We start from the raw sequence: 26,281 nt of genomic DNA on the forward strand, positions 1-26,281 counted from the left end.
ACTCATGTCCTGCATCAGGACTTACTTCAGTCCTGGATGAATAATATTGAAGATATATGCTTAAAATATTCCTAACACCAGGATTTGTGCATATGTTTTCTTCCCCCAGAAAGCTATAAACAGCCAATATTTAGCCAGTCTGCCTGTGTCTTCCCTCCCTTTCTCCCTTACCCCTCCCCCGAAACTAAAGTAAAAGGAATGTTAACTGCCCATTTTTCTGTGACCAGTGGACCTTATCTGTACTCCCAATTCCAATTCCTCATAAACATACTTTGTAAAGTCCTATAAGATCCTGTCTCCTTTGCTATACCGCTGCAAGGTCATAAAGTAGATAAAACCTAAGTTACAATTCTGATTTTCTTCAAAATCTAAGACATGTCACAAAATAATGTACTGCCTCTGTTTCTCATTCTGGTAATATCTTCCTGCCGCACGTATTTCCCACCTTAAAGAGTTTAAAAGGCAATCGTATAATCTAACTCTGGCAACCTGTTCGGGACCCCTTCTATGCTGTGGAAGCTTCGTACTCTTGCTCTGCTCAATAAAACCTACTGCTCACTCTCTGGGTCCGAGTCTCTGTCACTCACCGCAGCCAGCCGCCACTCCAATTCTTTGACTTGTCTAGGTTAAGAACGTTAGGCATTACACTGTGATGTTTGGTTTGATTTTAAAATTTGATAGTTAGGTTTGTGTTTAAATGTTGATTTCTCAGAGAGATGTTCCTTTATTATTCATTTAATCCTTAGCACAATCCTGTGAAATAGCCCCTATTATGATACCCAATTTATAGATGAGGGGAAATGAAGCAAAGAGAAGTTACAGCAATTTGCCAAAGTCATGAAATAATACTTAAGAGGCCTGAGATTCAAAACTATGGGGCAAGTCTGGTTCTACATTGATTGTTACATCGCTGTACTTATCGAGGGAAAAACCATGCACTAGTGATAAAATGTTTAGTGTAACAACTGTAGTAGGATTAGGCATTTTATAAAAGCACATTTTATAAGCAGTTAACTGTAAAGGGTTCCCCAGGAAATTGATTAAAGTTAGGCGTTTTCTGATGAGTTCTAAGGTCTTTAAAAAATGAATCTGCAATGAAGAAGGTAATCCTTTTGAAATAAGAAACACAACTATAAAATATAATAGGTGAAGACTCTTCCTTAGAGAAGAATTTAATATGATAAAGCAAGAGACAGCAAATTCCAGGGAAGATATTTTAAATAATAATCAGGTATCAGGCGAAGTATAATTACCCCACCTTCTCACCTCCGCACATATACAAAATAATCCCTCGACAATCAGAGGTAGAATTCTAAACAGTAACTCAGAAAAACAAAGAAAATAGAATTGAAAATCTATTACCTCTCTGGAGAAAGGGTTGGCATTTTAAATTTTAGAAACAGAAAAACAATCTCAAGATGAAAATAGACTATTTGAATATATATAAAAATTACAATTTTTTTTTTTTACAAAAAATAAGTAATCTGAATTAAAAAGGCAAAGATGTCCTGGTATTATCAGTAAACAGTTTCCCACAGGATGATGTCCTTTATTCTCCATTGACCTCACGTGTTAAGAAGCAAAGTAGTGGCCAGGTGCAGTGGCTCTGACCTGTAATTGGGAGGTTCAGGTGAGAGCATCACTTGAGGTCAGGAGTTTGAGACCAGCCTGGCCGACATACCAAGATCCTGTCTCTACAAAAATGAAAATAAGTATAAGTAGAGGATGGTGTCATGAGCCCATAGTACCAGCTATTTGGGAGGCTGAGCAGGGAGGATTGCTTGAGCCCAGGAGTTCAAAGCTGTGGTGAGCTGTCATCACACCGCTGCACTTCATCCAGCCTGCTAGGCAGCAGAGTGAGACCCTGTCTTAAAAAAAAAAAAAAAAAAAAGAAGTACCAAGTCCCCAGGGGATAAATGGACAAGGACATGAATGGAGAGCTTACAAAAGTGGAAACATATTTAACTATCAAAACATTTTGAAATATTCAACTTACTATAATAGTTATACAAATGAATAGACCTAATACAATAAAACACATTTTCTTGTGTTAATGACTAATTTAAAAATACACTTACAGGTATATCTATTGTACAAATAAAGCCCTCACTCTGCATACTCCTCATCCTTCCTACTAGCAAATGGAGAAAAGTCTCTTCTCAGCTATGTTTTACCTACAGCAATGTAACCTGAGAAAAGCCGTTTACGAGGTAATTAAGATAGACATGTCCATGACCACAAAGCAGTAAAGTCAGAAATTAACGGCATATAGTTATCCATGTGAATTTTCAAATTTCCTCATAAAACTTGTTTTGGAGAAAAAATTCAATCAAATAATAAACTATTATAAATGAATGGCCATCGAGAGCCTTACGTAGCAGAACCTGGGGAATGTGATCAAAACAAACATTAGAAGTAAAGTCATTATCAGAAACATTTCTATAAAAGAGGGAAAAAAAGAAGCTTAACGTGTGATCTATTATCATTTAACATTTTTGATAAAATGGTAAGGTTTCCTGCAATTCTTCAAATGAGATTTGAAGAAGTGCAGGAGTCAGCTACATAGGAAGAAAAAAATAATATTTCAAGCTAAGGGTTTCAGGTTAATCCCCTGAAAGGAGTCGACTGGGTCTTGGCCATGCAGGCTCTAAAGGTTTATGGTGCTTCTCTTCTTAACCTAATAGCACTGAGAACCCATACAATCTTTATTAAAGGAGATGAAATAATCAGATCCGATCTGATTTAGGATTTTTATCTTACTACTTTTTGTAAATGCCTCCCCCGACCTCCTCACCGCCAAATCTCTCACTGCAAAGTGGAAAATGCATTGAAGGCAGCAGGGAAGTCTATTAAAGTATACCAGGAGACAAGCAAATGTGCAAATTCATACTGGGGTGTTGACAGGGTAGCAGAAATGGATGATTGAAGAGAGATGTTTAGAAGGTAACGCATATGGGACTTGGTGATGGATTCCATTTAATGGATGCAGAAAAATGACTTACCTACCAGGACTCCTGGTTATTGTCATTTACTGAAATGAGAAATACTCGAAGAGGAATGTAGCCCAATTAGCCAAATTTATTAATTTCCCAAACATTTGTTTTAACTAATTCTAAATGTTATATCATTTTTTATTGAATGAGTGGTTTCATTTGCTTCTGAAAATGTCAAAGTTTTTGATGATTGGTTTTCATTTCGTCTTCATGGCACTTTTAGGAATAATCGTTTTACCACAACCTAAGGGTAATGGGCAGTTTGGTATTTTTATAGATGTATTTATAGTTCATTTATACTTTGTAATCAAAATGTCTATTTTTAGCTTTTGAACATTTTAGTTTGTATTGATTATGGTAATCCTATGTTATGTTACTCTCTATTTTTTATTAGCAATTTAATATTTAGGATTATTTGTCTGATTTTTCAAAGAGAATATAATCATTAATTTGTTTCTGACAATTAGTAACCACATTTTAATTTATATCACATTATATATGATATAATTCCTCTGCTGATTTCATAGTTCATATCAAATTTTCCCACATTTTTTTATTTTCAGGAATTTTATCTAAAATTATATTTGAACTTTTTCAAATTCTTTTGTGTGATTAAAACATTTGGCATGATAAGTATTTTTGTTGTTGTTTTTGAGACAGAGTCTTACTCTGCCGCCCAGACTGGAGTACAATTGATTTATATTCCTTTGAGTATATACCCAGTAATGGGATTGCCAGGTCAAATGGTAGCTCCTCTTTAAGTATTTTGAGAAATTGTCACACTCCTTTCCATAATGGTTGAACTAATTTACATTCCCGCCAGCAGTATATAAGCATTCCCTTTTCTCTACAGCCTCACTAGCATCTGTTACTTTCTTTTTAACTGTCATTAATAACTATTTTGACTGGTGTAAGTTGGTATCTCAATATGGTTTTAATTTGCACTTCTCTGATGATTAGTGATGATACATCACTCTGATGATTAGTGATAAACAAGTATATTTTGTCATATACTTGTTGGCCACGTGTATGTCTCCTTTTGAAAAGTGTCTTTTCATGTCCTTTGCCCACTTTTTAATGGCATTGTTTGTTTTTTGCTTATTAAGCTGTTTAAGCTCCTTATAGATTTTGGATATTAGAATTGTGTTGGATGCATAGTTTGTAAATATCTTCTCCCATTCTGTGAATTGTCTATTTACTCTGTTGTTAGTTTCTTTTGCTGTGCAGGAGCTCTCTTTAGTTTAATTAGCTCCCTCTTATCAATTTTTGTTTTGGTTGCAATTACCTATGCTTTTACTTAGTCATAAATTCTTTCCCAAAGGTGATTACTAGAATGATGTTTTCTAGATTTTCTTTTAATTCTTTAATTCTTTAATTTTCTTTTAATTTCTTTTAATAATTCCCATACTTTGAAGTCTTACATTTAAATGTGTAATCCATGTGGAGTTAATTTTTGTATATGGTGACATGTAGAGGACAAGTTATTCTTCTGCATATAACTAGCTAGCTGTTGCAGCATCATTTATTGAATAGGGAGTCTTTTCTTCAATGATTGTTTTTGTTGACACTGTTGAAGATCAGATGACTGTATGTGTGCAGCTTTATTTCCAGGTTGTCTATTTTGGACCATTAATCCATGTGTCTGCTTATGTACTAGTACCATGCTGTTTGGGTTATTGTAGCCTTCTAGTGCAGTTTGAAGTTGAATAATGTGATACCCTCAGCTTCGCTCTTTTTGCTTAGGATCACTTTTGCTATTGGGGCTCTTGTTTGCTTCCATATGAATTTTAGAATTTTTTCTCTAATTCAGGGAAAAATATCATTGATAGTTTGATAAGAATAGCATTTAATTTGTACATTGCTCAGGGCAATATGGTCATTTTAACAGTATTGATTATTATTATTTATGAGCATGAAATGTTTTTCCATTTGTTTGTGTCATCTCTGATTTCATTCAGAAGTGTTTTGTAATTCTCATTTTAGGGATCTTTCATCTCCTTGGTTAGCTGTACTTCTAAGTTTGTGTGTGTGTGTGTGTGTGTGTGGTTATTGTGAATGGGATTGTGTTCTTGATTTGGCTCTCAGGTTGGGATTTGTTGGTGTATAGAAATGCTACTGATATTTGCACATTGATTTTGTATTCTTAAACTTTGTTGAGGTTGTTTATCAGATCTAGGGGCTTTTGGACAGATATGGGGTTTTCTAGGTACATAATCATATTGTCTGCAAAGAGAGAGAGTTCGATTTCCTCTCTTCCTATTTGAATGCTTTTTATTTCTTTCTCTTGCTTGATTATTCTGACTCAGACACCCAGTAATATGTTGAATAGTAGTGGTGAGAAAGCGCATCCTTGTCTTGTTCTGCTTCTCAATGGGAATGCTTCCCGTTTTTGCCCATTCAGTACGATATTGCCTGTGGGTTTGTTATAGATGACTCTTATTATTTTGAGGTATGTTCCTCCAACATCTAATTTTTTTACTGTTTTTAACATGAAGGGATATTAAATTTTATGCAAAGTCCCTTCTTCATCTATTGAAATGATCATATGGTTTTCATTTTTAGTTTTGTAATGAGTCACATTTATTGATTTGCATATGTTGAAAAAACCTTGCATCCCAGGGTTAAAGCCAACTTGGTCCTGGTAGATTAGTTTTTGATGTGCTGCTGTGATATGGTTTTGCTGTGTCCCCACCCAAATCTCACCTTGAATTGTAATAATCCCCACACAGCAAGGGTGGGGCCAGGTGAAGATAACTGAATCATGGTGGCAATTTCTCCCATACGGTTCTCATTGTAGTGAATAAGTCTCATGAGATCTGGTGGTTATACAAGTGGGAGTTCCCCTGCACAAGCTCCTTTTGCCTGCCACCATGTAAAATGTGCCTTTACTTCTTCTTTGCCTTCTGCCATGATTATGAGGCCTCTCTGGTCATGTGGAACTGTGAATCCATTAAACCTCTTTCCTTTATAGATTACCCATTCTTCAGTATGTCTTTACTAGCAGTGTAAGACTAATACATGCTGTATTCAGCCTGCTTGTATTTTTTTGAGGATTTTTGCATCTATGTTCATCAAGAAAGTTAGCCTTAAGTTTCATTTGTAGTTGTGTCTCTGCCAAGTTTTGGCATCAGAATGATGCTGGCCTCATAGAATGAATTAAGAAGTACCTCTGCTCAATTGTTTGAAATAGTTTCAGTAGAAACGGTATCAGCTCTTCTTTATATGTTCTGCAGAATTTGACTGTGAATCTATCTGGTCCAGGGCTTTTCCTGGTTGGTAGGCTTTTATTACTGATTCAATTTCAGAACCTGTTATAGGTCTGTTAAGTGTTTCCATCTCTTCCTGATTCAATCTTGAGAGGTTATATGTTTCCAGAAATATATCCATTTCTTACAGGTTTTCTAGTGTGTATGCATAGAGTTGTTTATAATAGTCTCTGAGGGATTTTTGTATTTTTGTGAGGTTGGTAGTAATGTCTCCTTTTTCATTTCTGATGGTACTTATTTGTATCTTCTCTCTTGTTTCCTTTATCAGTCTTATTTCCTCTTTCAAAGAGCCAACTTCTGGTTTCATTGATCTTTTGTATGGCTTTTGGTATATCAGTTTCATCTAGTTCATCTCTGATCTTGGTAATTTCTTGTCTTCTTCTGGTTTGGGGGTTCATTTTCTCTTGTTTTTCTAGTTCCTCTAGATGCAATAACAGATTGTTAATATGAGATATTTCTAACTTTTTAATGTGGACATTTAATGGTATGAACTTCCCTCTTAATATTGCTTTAGCTGTATCCCAGAGATTTTGAAATCGTGTATCTTCGTTTTCATTAGTTTCAAATAATTGCTTCATTTCTGCCTTAATTTTATGGTTTATCCAAAAGTCATTTAGGAGCAGATTGTTTAATTTCCATGTAATTGTGCATTTTTGAGTGATTTTCTTTGTATTCATTTCTGTTTTTACTGTGCTGTAGTCCCAGAATGTGGTTGGTATGATTTTTTTTTTTTAATTTGCTGAGAATCGTTTTATGGCCTATTGTGTGGTCAGTTTTAGAATATGTGCCATGTGCAGACAGAAGAATATATATCCTGTTGTTTTAGGGTAAAGAGTTCTGTAGCTATCTGTTAGGTACATTTGCTCAAGTATTAAGTTCAGGTCCCAAAAAATTTTTGTGAGTTTTCTGCCTTGATGATCTAATACTCTCAGTGGTGGATTTAAGTCTCCATATTATTGTGTGGTTATTTAATTCTCTTAATAAGCTTCTAATAAATTTTTTATGAATCTAGATGCTCCTGTGTTGAATGAATACATATTTAGGATAGTTAAGTCTTCTTCTTGTACTGAATTCTTTCCCATTATGTAATGCCCTTCTTTGTCTTTTTTGATAATTGTTGATTTAAAGTCTCTTTTGGCTGAAATTAGAATGGCAACCCCTGCTTTTTTTTGTTTTCTGTTTACTTGGTAGATTTTTCTCCATCCATTTACTTCAAATCCATGGATGTCATTGGATGTAAAATGACTCTCTTGAAGATAGCATACTGTAGAGTCTTGTTTCTTTACTCAACTTGCTACTTTGTATGGCAGTTAGCCCATTTACATTCAAAGTTAATATTGATATGTGTGGATTTTGTCCTGTCATCATGATGCTAGCTGGTTATCATGCAGACTCGATTTTGTAGTTGTTTTACAGCAGGGGTCTACAATCCCTGGGCCACAGACCAGTACTAGTCCATGGCCTTTTGGGAGTCAGGCCACACAGCAGGAGGTGAGCAGTGGGCGAGTGAGCAAAGCTGAGGTCTGCCTCCTGTTAGCTCCGGTGTGGCATTCAATTCTTATATTTAATGAGAATGAACCCTATTGTGAAATGCACATGCAAGGGATCTAGGCTCCACACTCCTTATGATAACCTAATGCCTGATGATCTGTCACTGTCTCCCATCACTCCCAGATGGGACTCTCTAGTTGCAGGATAACAAGCTCAGCGGTCCCACTAACCTTACATTATAGTGAGTATGTAATAATAATAGAAATAAAGCTCACAATAAATATAATGAGCTTGAATCATCCTGAAAACCACTCCCAACCCCAATCCATAGAAAAATTATCTTCCATGGAATCAGTCCCTGGTGCCAAAAACGTTGGGTACCACTGCATTATAGTGTCAATGGTCTATGTACTTAAGTGTGCTTTTATAGTTGCCAGTTATGGTTTCATTTCCATATTTTGCACTCTCTTAAGGACCTCTTATAAGGCAGTTTTTGTGGTAACAAATTCCCTTCTCATTTGCTTGTCTGAAAAGGTCCACCTAGAATTACATTCTCATTAAAATTAGTTTTTTGTCAAAAGCGTACAAATAATACATACAAAAAATTAAAGAACTCCAAACCACCAGACTTTCCCTATTGGAAGTATTTCAGGTGGAAGGAAAATCATAGCAGATAGAAATTTGGCATTTCAGAAAGGAATGAAGAGCATTGAAAATAGTAACTATTTAGCTAAATATGTACAATCTGTTCCTATTGTGCAATACCTTTAAGAGAGACTTTACTGCTTAAGCAAATAATATCAATATAGTATGGATTTTACTACGTATGTAAAGTTGAAATGTATAACAAAAATAGCAACAATAGCCAAAGGATTAGTAGGAGAGAAATAAAAATAAAATATTTAAAGAGTATTTTACTTTGCACAAAGTGGTACATCACCTAAATACAGACTATAATAAGTTAAAGACATGTATTGTAAAGCAAGCACTTGAATAACAAAAAAAGAATGATAGCTAGTATTCCAACAATCAGACAAATTGAAATCATTAAAAAAATTCCATTGTTTCCCAAAAGGTAGCAAAAACCAAATAAATAAAAAGATCAATTCAGACAAATAGAAAACAAGTAGCAAAATTATAGATTTAAACTGAACAATTTTAATAATAACAATAAGTTTAAAAGTCTAAATGTCTCAATAAAATAGAGATTGTCAGACTGAATTTTAAAAGTAAGGCATAAGTATATGTTCTTTTTAAATATAAAGACACAAATAAGTTAAAAGAAAATGATTGAAAAGACATTCATTGATAACACTAATATAGAGAGAACTACAATATTTGTGTTAAAAACAATGAGCTTTACTTCCAAAGAAAATGACCACAAAGAAAATCATTTTATAATAATAAAGGAATCAATTTATCAAGAGAACACACAAGTCTTAAACATTTATGTAACTAATAAGACAGCTTCAAAATACATGAAGTAAACACAGATGACACTGCAAGGAGAAATAGAAAAATTCAGAATTATACAAAGAGATTTTATTACTCTCCTCTCAAAAATTGGTAGAGCAAATACATAGAAAGTGTATGGAATTATACAAAATAAAAGATTTGATTTATTTGACATTTGTGGAGAAACTATACTCCAAAACAGCATAAAAATAAAAAATAAAATTAAATTAAAAAAAGAAAGAAAAGAAAAGGAAAAAGAATTCCTTTCAAGTAAACACGGAACATTATTCAAAATAGAGCATATTTGAGAACATAAAATAATCCTCGGGCCAGGCGAGGTGGCTCATGCCTGCAATCCCAGCACTTTGGGAGGCCAAGAAGGGCAGATCACAAGGTAAGGAGTTCGAGACCAGTCTGACCAATATGGTGAAACCCTGTCTCTATTAAAAATACAAGCATTAGCTGGATGAAGTGGCGTGCACATGTAGTGCCAGCTACTCAGGAGGCTGAGGCAGGAGAACTACTTGAACCTGGGAGGCAGAGGTTGCAGTGAGCCCAGATTGCACCACTGCACTCCAGCCTGGTGACAGAGAAAGACTCTGTCTCAAAAAATGTTAATAATAATAATAATCCTCAATGAACTTAAAAAAATAATAGGAAGTATATTTGTTGAATCCAATATAGTAAAATTAGAAATCAATAACAGAGATCTCTGGAAAATCCCTAAATATTTTTTAATTTATGATATATATCTAAATAATAACTCAAAGAAAAAAATCAAAATGAAGATTAGGAAGTATTTTTTATAAGTGAAATTAAAACAGTATATAATAAAATGTGTGTTGCACTGCTAAAGCACTATTTTTACAAGGTGATGATTTATGGTACCAAAACACCTATATTAGAAAAAAATGAATTATATCAAATCAGTAACCACAACTTCTCTCTCAAAAATGAAGGGGAGGAGGAAACAAGCTTCCCAAATTTTAGTAGAAGAAAAGAAGTACTAAAGGTAAGAGTAAAGATTAACAAAATGGAAAACAGAAAATATATTTTTTAATTTTTGAAACCAAATGCTGATTTTTGTAAAATATCAATATAATCAATAAACCTCTAGTCATTTTGATTGATAAGAAAAAAGACATCAATATCAGGAATAAAAGGAGATATAACTACAGATTCTACAAATATTAAAAGAATAATAATGAAATATTGTTGAAAACATAAGCCAATAAATTTAACAATTTAGATAAAATGAGCACACCCGTGAACTACAGGAAAAATCAACCCTTCTGCAAAAGAAACAGAAACCAAAAATAAAAGAGTTCTGTATCTATTAATGAAATTAAATTTGTATTTACAATCCTTCTCACAAAGAACCTTCTAGACCCCATTGGCTTCATTTGGTTTCACATCTACCAAACAATTACAAAAGTAATAATACTCAGTTTTTTGTCAGATTCTTGTTGGCTGCATGTATGTCTTCTTTTGAGAAGTATCTATTCATGTCCTTTGCCCACTTTTTAATGGGATTATTTTCTTCTTGTAAATTCGTTTAAATTCTATACAGATGATGGATATTAGACTTTTGCCAGATGCATAGTTTGCAAAAATTTTCTCCCATTCTCTGGGTTATCTGTTTACTCTGCTGATAGTTTCTTTTGCTGTGCAGAAGCCCTTTAGTTTAATTATATCCCTCTTGTCAATATTTGCTTTTCTGCAATTGCTTTTGGCATCTTTGTCATGAAATATTTGCCCATGCCTATGTCCTGAATGGTATTGTCTAGGTTGCCTTCAAGGGTTTTTATAGCTTTAGTTTTACATTTAAGACTTTAATTCGTCTTGAGTTAATTTTTGTATATGGTGTAAGGAAGGGGTCCAGTTTTAATATTCTGCATACGGCTAGCCAGTTATCCCAGCAACACGTATTAAATAGGGAATCCTTTCCCCATTGCTTGTTTTTGTCAGCTTTGTTGAAAATCAGATGGTTGTAGGTGTGTGGGCTTATTTCTGGGTTCTCTCTTCTGTCCCATTGGTCTATGTCTCTGCTCTTGTACCAGTACCATGCTGTTTGGGTTACTGTAGCCGTGTAGTATAATTTGAAGTTGGGTAGCTTGATGCTTCCAGCTTTGTTCATTTTGCTTATGATTACCTTGGATATGCAGATTCTTTTTTTTTGTTTCCATATGAATTTTAAAATAGTTTATTCCTAGTTCTGTGAAAAAATGTCAATGGTAGTTTAATGGGAATAGCATTGAATCTTTAAATTGCTTTGAGAAGTATGACCATTTTAACAATATTGATTCTTCCCATCCATGAGCATGGAATGTCTTTCCATTTGTTTGTGGCATCTCTAATTTCTTTGAGCAGTGGTTTGTAGTTCTCCTTGTAGAGACCTTTCACTTCCCTTGCTAGTTGTATTTCTAGGTATTTTACAGTTTTTGTGGCAATTGTAATAGGGAGTTCATTCATCATGATTTAGCTTGTGGCTTGACTGTTGTTGGTGTATAAGAATGCTAGCTGATCACTAGAGAAATCATTAGAAAACCACAATGAGATACCATCTCACACCAGTCAGAATGGCTATTATTAAAAAGTCAAAAAATAACAGATGCAGGTGAAGTTGTGGAGGAAAAGGCATGTTTATATACTGTTAGTGGGAGTGCAAATTAGTTTAATCGTTGTGGAAGATTGTGTGTCGATTCCTCAAAGACCTGATAACAGAAATACTATTCAACCCAACAATCCCACATCCCTAAAGGAATATAAATAATTCTATTATAAAGACACATGCACACATCTGTTCATTGCCAACTGTTTACAACAGCAAAGACACGCAATTAACCCAAATGCCCATCAACGACAGACTGGATAAAGAAAACGTGATACATATACACCATGGAATACTACGCAGCCATAAAAAAACAAGATCCTGTGTTTTGCAGAGACATTGATAGAGCTGGAGGCTGTTATCCTTAACAAACTAATACGGGAACAGAAAACCAAATACCGCATGTTCACAGTTATAAGTGGGAGATAAATGAAGAGAACACATGGAAACACAGAGGGGAACAACCCACACTGGGGCCTACCAGAGGGTGTAGGGATGGAGGAGGGAGAGGACCAGAAAAAATAACTAATGGATACTAACCTTAAGAACTGGGTGATCTAATAATCTATACAATAAACTCCCATGACACGTTTACGTATGTAACAAACCTACACATCCTGCACCCATACCGCTGAACTAAAAATAAACGTTAGAGAAAAAGAAAGACAAAATGCCAATTCTACATAAAAACTCTTCCAGAAATTTAAAGAAACAGAAACATTTCTCAACTAATTTTGTGAAGTTATTATTACTCTTATTCTAAATAGACAGACGTTAAAAGAAAAGAAATTCATAGACCAATACATCTCGTTAACATAGATATAAAAGTTCTAACCACAATGTCAGCAAATCATGTCCAACATATGTGAGACTGATGAAATACCATGACCAAATAGGGTTTATCCAAGAAATGAAGATTGGTTTAACATTTGAAAAACAAACAGTGTAATTAGCAAATTAAAGAGGGAAAATAAATAATCATCTCAAAAGATAGCAAAAACACATTTGACAAAATCCACCACCCTTTTATAAGAACACTTAGTAGAAGAAAATTTCCTTATGATAAACATTGCTAATAAAACCTGCAGCTAACATCATACTTAATGGTGAAAGATTGAATGTTTTTCTTCTAAAATTGGAAATACAACAAAGGTTGTTCATTCTCACCACTTCTATTCAACATTGTATTAGATGTTCTAGTATTACAATAAGGAAATAAAAAGAAATAGAAGGCATTCAAATAGAAAAGAAAAATATAAAACTCCTTTATCTTATAGAGGACGTGATGATGCATATCAAATCTGGTGGGATGTACAATAAAGCTATTTGACCTAATAAATAGATCTATTATGTTTGCAAGATACAATAACAACACAGGGAGATTAATTGTACTTCTATATGCTACCCATAAACAATTGAAAATTGATATCATAAGATGCACGATTGCATTAAAAATATGAAATGCTTGGGGATAAAACTGATAAAGATGTGAAAAACTTCTACACTGACAGGAATAAAGCATTGCTGAGGAAAAATCACAAGAGACCTAAGTAAATTAAAAGTCATACTGTGTACATGAATTTGAAGGTTCCATGTTATTAAGATATCTATTATTTCCAAATTGATCTATAGATTAAATGTAATCTCTATCAAAATATATTTTTAAAAATTTATTTGGAAAGTTAAAAGATATAGAATATTGAAAGCAACTTTGAAAAGAAGAACAATGTTTAAGAGTTAGCATATCGAGACTTACTATAAAGCTTTATTAATCAAGGGAGTATGATATTAGTATAAAGATTGACATAGAACATTGGAGCAGAAAAAAATAATAATTCAGGAAAAGACCCAGATATCTATGCAAAACTAAATTTCAAGAAAAATTACAGGCTGTTTAGTAAGCAAAGGGCAGTCTTTTCAACATATAGTATGAGAAAAAATTGATATCCGTATTCAAGAAAGTAAATATGTATCTCAAATCATACACAAAAATTAACTTATTATAGTGTTGCAAAGCAACAGACAAATACTTTTACCTATCAGAATAGCTAAAATTGAAAAGAACAATCATTCAAGTGTTAGAGAGGAGAAACTGGAACTTTCATACACTTCTAATAGACATTTAATATGATACAGTCACTTTTAAAAAAATTTGGCAATCTTGTTTGTTTTAAACTTAAACATATACTGACTACATAATTCAACCATTCAAATCCTAGAAGTTACCCAAAAGAAATTAAAGTATACTTACCTATAAAGACTTATGTATGAATGTTCATAGTAGCTTTGTTTGTGTTAGTCAAAATGGAAAACAACTCAAATTTCCTTCACCAGCTGAATGGTTAAACAAACTAACATATACATATAATCGAATGCTATTCATCAATAAAAAGAAATGGGTTATTGGTACACCCTACAAAAGGTATGACATTCAAAATACTTATGCTTAGTTAAAGAAGATGTATTAGTCCGTGTTCACGCTGCTGATAAAGACATACCTGAGACTGGGCAATTTACAAAAGTAAGAGGTTTAATGACTTACAGTTCCACATGGCTGGGGAGGCCTCACAATCATGGTGGAAGGCAAGGAGAAGCAAGTAACATCTTACATGATGTGATGGTGGCAGGCAAAAAAGAGAGATTGGGCAGGAAATTTCCCCTTATAATAATCTTGTGAGACTTATTTGCTATCACGAGAACAGCATGAGAAAGACCTGCCCCCATGATTCAATTACCTCCCATCGGGTCCCTCCCATAACATAGGGAATTCAAGATGAGACATGGGTGGAGATACAGCCAAACCAAATCAGAAGCTGTACCTGCTACACACCTTCCCCCCCAAAAAAAGAGCTGATTCTGTATTATTTCATTTATATAAAATTTAGGAAAATCAAACATATATAGTGACATAAAGCAGATCAATCGTATGTTGAAAGGAGCTGAGAGGAGAAACTGGAGATAAGAATTAGAGAGGAGTATATGCAAACTTTTGTAAGCGGTGGATATATTAACTTTCTTCATTTTAGTTGTGGCTTTACAGTTGTATACATATAATAAAGTGTATCAAATTCTACACTTTAGATATGTGCAGCTTATCATATTCCAATTATACCTCAATAAAGCTGTTCAATGAAGAATACTTTTAGAGCAGAAATAAAGAGGAGGAGCCTAGACTTAGTGGTATACTTAACAGATCTTTTCCCTCCACAATTAGAAACAAGATTATTTTCTCAAAGTGTAGAGAAAAGGTAGATGGATTTCAGAAATTCAAAGTAAGCTAAGACGGTTTAAAACAGTTGTTCTGAAGAGCAGAAGAACTAATTGACCAGAAAAACAAAACAGAACAACAACAACAAAAATTGCCTATTAATGAAATCTTAATTATTCTGGGACACAAAAAATGAATAAAATACAGTCCTAAACTCTCAGAAACATCCCAACTCATGGTACACAGGCAGTACTTTCTTCTGTTTAGAAGACTGAACAATTCTGTAATGCCTTTTATAGTGTTCGTTTATTTTCAAAGCAATGAACTTCAAAATGCTTTATTAACAAACAGATATAAATGCTACCTTTTTTCCACACTGTATATGAACATTTTGCCATGTCCTGAAATATTCTTTTAATCCAGTCAATTATTTGTGAAGAATACTCGCCTAATGCCCACATATGGGCACTGGAGCTCATTTGGACAGGAGGAAAGAGTTTCTTTGTTGGTGGTGCACTTCCATGATTGAGAGGGATTTTCTCAGTGATCAGGGAGCACCTGGTCCATTTGCAGGTTAACAATGTATCAATCCCAGGAGCAGAGGTGGAGCTGTGCTGCTCTCCATCTGGATGCATCCCAGGGGTTCCCCTCAGCATGGTCACTTCACATTAACCCTGCCATCCAACATAGCTCTGTACTGCTGGGCACACAAAGCCCACTGCCAGGACCACCTGGGATCCTGCAAGACAGATTAATTTGGCAGGTAACCTTGAAAGAAAATGTTTCCAGATGACTAACATGTAACATCCCAGGGTGCCTCAGAAATTATGTGCAGATAGGATAATAAGAAATGTTATTCTCCATGTTGGAAGAAGGTTCACTGTCCTATATTCATAATTCTGTAGTCATCTCTTATTTAATTTTAAGTAACCCCCGAAATTGCTGATCCAAAGATGACTTAAATATTTCTAATGTCTTCAGGAGACCTGAAGTAACAGTTCTGACATGGCTTGGCTGTGTCCCCATTCAAATCTCAAAATGAATTGTAGTTCCCATAATCCCCATGTGTCATGGGAGGGACCCAGTGGAATATAACTGAGACATGGGGGCGATTACCCCCATGTTGTTCTCCTGATAGTGGGTTCTCACAAGATCTGATGATTATATAAGGGACTTCTCCCCCTTTGCTTGGCACTTCTCCTTACTGCCACCATGTGAAGAAGGACATGTTTCCTTCCCCTTCTGCCCTGATTGTAATTTTACTTAGGGTTCCCCAGCCCTGTGGAACTGTGAGTCAGTTGAACCTTTTTGCTTTACAAATTATCCAGTTTCAGGCAGTTCTTTAGAGCAGCATGAAAATGGACTAATACAGTACATTGGTACTACAGAGAGCGGGGTGCTGCTGCAAAGATACCCAAAAATGTGGAAGCAACTTTGGAACTGGATAACAGGCAGAGACGGAAACAGTTAGGAAGACTCAGAAGAAGACAGAAAAATGTGGGAAAGTTTGAAACTTCCCAGAGACTGGCTTTGACCAAAATGCTGAAGGTGATATGGACAATGACGTCCCAGTTGAAGTGGTCTCAGAAGACATGAGGAACCTTTGGAGAACTGGAGCAAAGATTACTCTTGTTATGCTTTAGCAAAGAGACTGACAGTGTTTTACTCCTGCCAGGGGCAAACATCTGTAGAACTTTGAGCCTGAGAGAGATGATTTAGGGTATTTGGTAGAAGACATTTCTAGGTGGCATAAATTTCAAGAGAAAGCACAGCATACAAGTTTGGTAATTTTGCAACCTGACGATGCTAGAGAAAAGAAACTCCTATTTTCCGGAGAAAAATTCAAGCTCGCTGTAGAAATTTGCATAAGTAACAAGGAGCCCAATGTTAAACACAAATACAAAAGGGAAAATGTCTCCTGGGCATGTCAGAGACCTTTGTGGAAGCCCCTTCCGTCACAGACCTGAGTCCTAGGAGGAAAAAATGGTTTCATGGGCCAGGCTCAGGGCCTTGCTGCTGTGTGTATTCTCAGGACTTGAGGCCCTGCATCCCAGTTGTGGCTAAAAGGGGCCAATATACAGCTCAGTTCATTGCTTCAAAGTGTGCAAGCCCCAACCCTTGGTGGCTTACATGTGGTATTGGGCCTGCAGGTGCACAGAAGTCAAGAATTGAGATTTAGGAGCCTCTGCCTAGATTTCAGAGGATGAGTAGAAATGCCTGGATGTCCAGGCAGAAGTTTGCTGCAGGGGCAGAGGCCTCAGGGAGAATCTCTGCTAGGGCAGTGAAGTTGGGAAGTGCGGATTTGAAGCCCCCACACAGAGTCCCCAATGGAGCACTGCTTAGTGGAGCTGTGAGAAGAGTGTCAGCATTCTCCAGCCCCCAGAATGGAACATCCACCAACAGCTTGCACCATGCACCTGAAAAGACACTCAACACCAGCCCATGAAAGCAGCTGGGAATGTGGTTGTATCCTGTAAAGCCACAGAGGCATAGCTGCCAAAGGCTGTGGGACCCCACTACTTGAATTAGTGTGATTTGGATGTGAGACATGTAGTCAAAGGAGATCATTTTGGAACTTTAATGTTTAATGACTGCCCTATTGGACTTTGAACTTGCATGGGGCTTATAACTGCTTTGTTTTGGCCAATTTCTCCCACTTGGAATGGGTGTATTTACTCAGTGTCTGTACTCCCATTGAATCTAGGAAGTAACTAACTGGCTTTTGTTTTTGTAGGCTCATAGGTGGAAGGAACTTGCCTGGTCTCAGATGAGACTTTGGACTTGAGCTCTTGAGTTAATGCGAGAATGAGTTAAGCCTTTGGGGGAGTGTTGGAAGGGCATAATTTTGCTTTGAAATGTGAGGACATGAGATTTGGGAGGTGCCTGAGGTGGAATGATATGGAGCAGCTCTGTCCTCACCCAAATCTCATCTTGAATTGTAGTTCCCATAATCCCCATGTGTCGTGGAAGGGACCCAGTGAGAGATAATTGAATCATGGGGGCAGTTACCCTCATGCTATTCTTGTGATAGTGAGTGAGTTCTCATGAGATCTGATAGTTTTATAAAGGTAATTTTCCACTTTGCTCAGCACTTCTCCTTCCTGCTGCCATGTGAAGAAGAATGTGTGTGCTTCACCTTCTGCCATAATTATAAGTTTCCTGAGGCCTCTCCAGCCCTATGGAATTGTGAGTCAGTTAAACTCCTTTCCTTTATAAACTATCCAGTCTTGAGCAGTTTTTTATAGTAGTATGAGAACTGACTAATACATGTTTCATTGAGGAAACTCATACTGTATCAGCATTTCTTCTTAGGAATCCACCTTCCTGAAGAGAGTAGGGGCACTATCGTTGGTATCTGCTCAGTCTTTTTTCAGTGCCCTATTCTCTGGAGTCCACTCTTCCTGCCTCAGACCATGAGTGTTTTCAATCTGTTGCAGGTCTCCAGCATAACACCATAAATTCTATTCTCCATTTCTTACATTATCTTCATTTTTTGAAATGCAGTTTGACAAGGCAAAAGAGAAGCTGTCCCCTCTCCTTCAGATAGCAAAACAGGAGCAGTGGCTCACACCTGTAATCCCAGCACTTCTGGAGGCCAAGGTTGGTGGATCACCTGAGGTCAGGAGCTCGAGACCAGCCTGGCCAACGTGGTGAAAACCTATCTCTACCAAAAATACAACAATTAGCCAGGCATGGTGGTGGGCACCTGTAATCCCAGCTATTCAGGAGGCTGAGGCATGAGAATTCCTTGAACCCAGGAGGTGGAGGTTGCAGTGAGCAGACATCTTGCCACTGTACTCCAGCCTGGGGGATAGAGCAAGCCTCTGTCAAAACAAACAAACAAACAAACAAACAAAAACCCAGGCAATCAGGCCTCTGCTTAAAATCTTCCATTAATTCCCCCTTTAAATACAGCATTAGTCCAAGGTCCTGAATATGGCACTTAAGGCCTCCCTCTGCCTGACTGCAACCAATCTCATCAACCTGCTCTCCCAACAATCCACACAAAAACATTTACTACTATTCGCAAAGGCTCTACAAAGCCTTTTTTTTTTTTTTATTAAAGGAATCAGGTATTCTATATGTGAATCCTTTATAATAGCATACCTAATTTTAGTGCCTACAAACCAGTCATCCAATAATCTAATGTTAATTGAGGTTTCCTTTACAATAAATCTTGTTCATTATGTAGTAATAACTTTGAGCCCTGGTGCCCCATATTCCAATACTAGGTAGGGAAAATCTTGCTTTTTGTTTTTAATGAGATTTTCACTTCTTTCTTTTTAATGTTTTATATTTTAATCACATCATCTATTTTAAGAAAAGCAATTATAAATATATGCCTTAGAATAGAAGTAGTTTATATATCTCATGTATTGTCTTATTTCACTCTTTAAAAACTTTGCAGCTCTTACCATTCCCATTTTATAGATTAAAACCAAAATCCGCAACAGACATTATTAATTGTGAACTGTATGTCAGGGACTATATAAGACACAGAGAATATCGAGATGATTCAATACATTTACGTAAATCAAGTTACTTCATAGCATGTTCAGGAATAAACTCTGAATACTCTGATGCTAATTATTATTTAACATACAATATACTAGTAGCTTATACATACTTATAAATATGTCTACTCATGTATTAATAACTAAGCATCATAGACCATTATGCATGGTTGTATATACAGGATATTCTCTATGTTTGTTTATTATTCCTTTACTAAAATAGAGTGAAGTTATCCTTAATAGAGCTATATCTACTCAGTATTGGATTTAAATTGGAGAAACTACAAAAAAGTCTGAGAAGTTCACTTAAGAATTTAATATTACCTGAGAATTCTCATGAGCTTCACAACACTCATTTTTAGAGAACAAGAGCAGGAAAGGGAATGCTAGAAATAAAGATTAGTGGTGCCATCATCGGATGCCCATAGCTGAACAACAGATTTAACAGCTGTCATGGCAGGAAGTCATCAAACCATTTTGGAAATTAATCTCCCTTTTCTCATCATTATTGTGGACCTACACGAGAAACATTGAGTGATAGCCCAGCTCCCCTGAGAAGGTATATGCAGGAAGCCGTAGGGGTGTAACAATATCAGGAATTGGAGTCAGGAGCTGCCAGCTTGTAACTGAAGCTCTCCAAACCTCACTTACCAAACTTGCAAAGTGGAGATAAATTTTAGCTGCTTTTCAAGGCAATGGTGAAAATCAGAAAACAAAAGTAAAAGTATAATGCGCTGTAGAGTTATTTAGAAAAATCATTTTTAATTCCTGCTCCGGACACAAAATTTTAAAAAGACTGCTAAAATTATATTTCTGTAGCTTAAATAATAATACATTAACTAATTTAACAAATAGTAATCAAGTATTTTCTGATATCTGAAGGAGTATTTCATGGAACTTTTGAGCAACCCTTGGTTTTTGACATCTGGGGCGGAAAACAGAGTTGTATACATGTACGAGACTGTTAGTACTGCCATAACAAAATAAAACAAACTGTGTGGCTTAAACAATAGACATTTATTCGTCACTGTCCTAGAGGCTAGAAGTCCAAGATCAAGGTCCAGCAGATTGGGTTAGGGTGAGGGCTGTCCTCCTGTGTGAGAGACAGCCACGTATTTGTTGTGTCCTCACAAAGCCTTTCTTCTGTGTGTATGCAGTTAGAGTTCTAGTATTCTTCCTCTTCTTGTAAGGACACCAATCCTATTGAACTGGAATCTCACCCTTATGACTTCATCCAACTTTAATTACCTCTTTAAAAAGTCCCTATTTCTAAATATAGTCACATTGGTGGTTAGGGCTTCAGCATATGGAATTTGGGGGACACAATTCAGTCTATAGCAATATGCATCAAACAGAGAGAGAGAAAAGGTATCTTAGAAGAAACTCTAAGACTTGGGATTTGCACAGACCAAAATCTCAATTCCTCTGTTCTTACTTACTCTCAGTGAGACTTGGAAAATCAGTTAGGGCCCCTGAACCCCAGTTTCCACAATTGCAAAACTGGCATTGTGAGAACTATTTTAGAATTTTGTTGTCAAAATTAATAATATGCCACACACAAATTATTTTCCAAGTAATAGGTGTTCAATGACTATAAATTTTCTTCTGGAGCACTATTTTATATGGCATAGTCACCTTTTAAAATGTCCATTTCTATATCATATGCATTATATTTCACATTTCATTACTTGATTTTATTTTCAAAGTAGAGTAAGGAGGAGGTGGGTTTCTTAATTACAATAAGATATCTGAGCACAGGTCTGGAGTCATAAACTACATTTAAAAGATAAGTCATATCAGCAAAGTGCAGAAAATTTTACTCTTTGGGTATGTACATGAAAAAATTATGTTCATTACAACCTAAGATATTAATTGTGTTCTTCATGGCACTTCACCGGTATTTTTGCCAAGTAGCAGATAGCAAAGACGAGTTCTATTAACTTGGATGGAGTATAGACTTCTTTCCTGTGCTCTTGTCGCATAATTTTTTGTTCATTCCCATGTCCATGAAATTGACTAAAATTCTCATGGTCAAGACTGAGTTGTTAATTTTAAATAACAAAGAGCAGTTGAAATGACTACCCTTGTAAATCCGAAGCTGACATATAGCCTTAAAGTTAACCTTTCGTTAATGATTTGAAAGAAAATCTAGAAATAGTATGAGGAAATATGTGCAGGATAGGTGGTGGTAGTAGAAGGGGCCCTGTGGCTTAAGTAAAGTTAAAAGTGAAAGGCAAAGATGTGAGACAGAAAAAAGAAATGATAACGGTCTTAAATGGTAACCCTCTGTATGTTAGATTATTGACAGCATTTGTGGTTTTATCTGCAGGCTCACTCCTGCCCTACCTCATTTCAAGATCATCATATAGTTGTTCTGAGTCTATTCTGACAGGTTTATTGTTGTGTTTATTCTGCTCGATCGAAATCATAGTAAAATTGACAGCTGTGCTATTACCCCGTCAGTCCGCCAGTCCGTGTGCAGACCACAGTGAATGCAGACGGACAGGGACAGTTCCTCCCACGGGGAGGGTTGTGGTCCACCCTCCTCCATTAGCCACATTCTAGACCAACACTGCTGTGATTATGGGGTCAGCCCAGGAGTGTATATTAACTCTTCTTGCTTTTATTTTTGCACATTCTCCCCTATTCTTTTCTCCACAAAGTACAGAATATTCTTTTTAAAATATATTGTATTCAATTTTCCAGTAAACACGTTATTTCATGTTGTAACAACTCTAAAATGCACCTAACAGTTGGTATCAAATATACACACATTTTTGGCTTAAATTTCTATTTATTTAGAATAAAAGCCAAACTTTGGGCCCAGAAAGCACCCAATGGTTCTCCTCTCAGCCTCATCACGCACTACCCTCCCTTTTGCTTTTCTGGCCTTAGCCACACTGGGTGTCTCCCTTTCCTCCCTAATGACTCTGCACTGACAATTCCATGTTTAGAAAGGTCTTTCCCGAAATCTTCATATGATTTGATTCTTCTAATCATTCCCACCTCAGCTGAAATGCTACCCCTTCAGACAGGCCTTCCTTAACCTCAAGCATTAGGAGAAAAACCCACACGATTGCTACCAAACAAGTGGTCATTTGTTTGGTAGCAATCACAGCACGTTTGTGTATTTTTTCTAATAATTGAGGTACAATTCACATAACATAACATTAACCACGTTATGGTACAAAATTCAGCGGTATTTAGTAAATTCATGATGTTATATAATCACCAGCTCTATCAAGTGCCAAAATATTTCCACTGCATCACCAATCAAGCAGTCACTCCCCATTCTCCACTGCACCAGCCCCTGGCAACCAGAACTCTGCTTTCTGCCTTTATAAATTGATCTATTCTCAATATTTCATAAAAATTTAATCCTAAAATATACGAAGTTTTGCGTGTGTTCTGCTTTCACTGAGCATAATGTTTCAAGATTCATTCGTGCTGTAGAATGTATCAATATTGCATTCTTCTTATGTCTGGATGCTATTTAATTATATGGCTATAACATGTTTTATTTACCCATTCATCCCACGGGCATTTGGTATGTCTACAATTTTGGATATTGTTAACAGCATTGCCATGAATATTCATGTACAAGTATTTGTTTGAGCACCTGCTTTGAGTTCTTCATGAACATGTTGGAAGAGTGAAATTGTTGGACATAGTGTCCTCTTCTATTTTAATTCTTTTTTTCTTATTAGAATGTAAGCTCCTAGGCATAGGGGCTCTTGGCTTTTGCTTTCACTATCTGTCACACATTATTGGAGTAATCCAGAATACATAATAGGCATGGATTCAATTCATATTTGTAGAATGAATTAACTTAAAAATTGTTGGTCGGTCGCGGTTGCTCATGCCTTTAATCCCAGCACTTTGGGGAGGTCGAGGCAGGAGGATGGCTTGAGTCCAGGAGTTCGAGACCAGCCTAGGCAACATGGCAAAACCGCATCTCTACAAAAAATACAAACACTTAGCCGGGCAATGTGGTACATGCCTTTAGTCCCAGATACTCAGGAGGCTGAGGTGGGAGGATTGCTTGAGCCTGGGAGGTCGAGGTTGCAGTGAGCTGTGATTGCATCACTACACTCCCATTTGGGTGACAGAGTGAGACCTTATCTCAAAAAGGAAAAAAAAAATTCTCTAAAATTGTTCATAGAGCAATTTTCTTGATAAGAGTGATAGTTCATACTTCCCCTTTAAATTCAGCTTTTCCTTTTGATTAAGAAAATCAGCTAAGCTGACCAAAGAGCAAGGGACCTCTTTAGTAGGAAACAGGATTAAGTTGCTCTGGAATCCTGGAACTAAACTACTGTCTTCAATAGTAAAGATGTTGATTTGGCAGCCTTTAACAGAGGTGCATATTCATGGAATATTTTAATTAAAATGACACTTTCTTTAGTCTACATTTAGATTGTACTTTGGTTTTACTCTCTTATTTTTTTCTTTTTCTTGTTTAAGTAGTTGTTTGCAAGTGATTGACAGTGGGAACCCTGCAGACAGCAAGAGAGAAAAGTGGACCTGATCTTTACTCAACATGGAAAAGTGGCTGTGAAAAACAAAATGAAGCTGTATTGTCAAAAAAGAAAAAAAAAAAAGAAAAGAAATAGATCATTTCTGAACTAAATGTGATCTCATTCTATATTCAATAACCTAAACCCTCATCATGATACCAGTGGACAGATCACTGCAATGGGATACAGCTTTCTTATTAAGGGTCTAGGGCCAGTGCCCAGGCTTCTAAGGGCTGAATATGGAATACTCTGAAGAGAGCTGCATTGTCACTCTCAATTATTCGGAGAAAAATGCATATCTGGAAGAAAATGGAGTGCAGTTGGCCTTTAGATACAGCAGTAGGTGAGTGGGGGCCTGATTAATCTTTCCAGACTTTAGGAATATTTGGATAGACTTCTAGAGGACAGAAGCATACTTAAGAGGATTTCCACTTTGCGGATGTGAGCTGCTTCCTCTGCTTTGGAGCAGGGGCCAGATCGGGAGACTGACTTTGGCAAAAGTGAAACAGCAGCAATCATGGCAAAGATGTCCATGAAGGAGATTGGGCTTGTGGACTTGAGAACAGCTATGTTTAGTTCACTATCTACTTTGGGTTAATATCCATTTCTGTTACATCAAAGTAAGTACTCAGATTGTGAGTTTGTGTCCTGTTCTTAAATAAAATCGGAAAAAGAAGTTAAGTACCTGTTCCCATGCTGATGTGTGCCTCAGAGAACAGGCGCAACCTGAGCGGAGTCATAGAGCAAGCTCTGTAAGCAGCGGATTGTCCCAGCTGGATCCAAGATCTATGACTTCATGCCGAACTACTGACCCGGGCAATGAGGAGCAGTCAGGATGACTGTTTGGAATATACAAGCACTATGAGGGCTCAGGAACACTTGCAAATATTGATAAAAGAACTGCACTGCTGCCTTCAAGCAATTGAAACTCAAACAGAAAAGGAAATACAATCTTATTTTGCAGTCTCTGGTAATTGAAATCTGCAAATTCAGGTAATTCAAGAAGAGACAGGCTAGTGGAACTAACCACATCTTCACATTCAGGAACCAATGGATCTTCTAATATGCCTAAGTGGAATAAATGGGTGTGGATTTGAATATCAATATTAGGAATGGTTTCAAATTGTGGCTAAGTCTTTCATTAACTAGATGCTGGTGGATAGAATTTCCTCAACCACTAAAAGGAATAATAATGCCTACCTGAAGCAGTTAAGAAAGTAAAATAATATAATGTATCTGGAGTTTTGGGCACATTACATCTTCAATCAATTTCTCTACTCTTGTTCTCTGTACCTCATTTGTCTGTAAAATCCAACCCCTTCATTTTCTCAGCTGGAGAGGGCACAGAAATGAGGCCAGCATAGATGAAAACGAGGAAAGGCAGCAAAAAGGGCATAACGCCTTGCAAATAATCATCTTTTTACCCAAATATTTTATTTCCAGTGACTTCTTACCATTTATTAAGTTTTTTGAAAGCAATTATTTTATACTAAAATCTGCAAGATTCAGTGTTCTTTGTGCCCAAATGCATACAAAACTGCGCTAGACCATTAGAATATAATAATCTGTTAAAATAAATTGGCTGTCTTTTCCTCCTATTTAAATTGTATGAAACAAATGAAAACTTTCTAGTGTGATTTTTTTAAATGTTTTCCTATGTGCTTGAAAAAATAAGGTACCCAGTTTTCTTATTACATTAGTGTTTAAATAGCAAATACGTACAGAGTTTTTGTAATTAAATTAAAACAAACCAAAGTTTCCTATGTGAGAATAACTAGTCATACAAGTAATCAATGGACAGGAAAGCAATCTGACTATGCAACTATCAAAACCTAACTGATAGCCTTAAACCATTTGCATTTTTATTATTATATGTCTGCAAGGTTGACTGCAACTTAGACATCTCGAACAAATATCCACCTTTCTCTATTCTTTGGTATTTTAGCATTGAATTACAAAAGAAAATCCCTTTTTATGATAAAGTTGTGATATGATTTGGCTGTGTCCCCACCCAAATCTCATCTTGAATTTTAGTTCCCATAATCCCCAGATGTCTTGGGAGGGACTTGGTGGAAGGTAATTGAATCATGGAGGCAGTTACACCTATGCTGCTTTTCTTATGATAGTGAGTGAGTTCTCACGAGATTTGATGGTTTTAATAGGGGCTTTTCCCCCTTTGCTTGGCAATTCTCTTTCCTGCTCTGCTGTCATGTAAAGAAGGGCATG

The sequence above is a fragment of the Macaca mulatta genome, chromosome 8 (genome assembly GCF_049350105.2).
Source record: "Macaca mulatta isolate MMU2019108-1 chromosome 8, T2T-MMU8v2.0, whole genome shotgun sequence".
Classification (NCBI taxonomy): Eukaryota; Metazoa; Chordata; class Mammalia; order Primates; family Cercopithecidae; genus Macaca; species Macaca mulatta.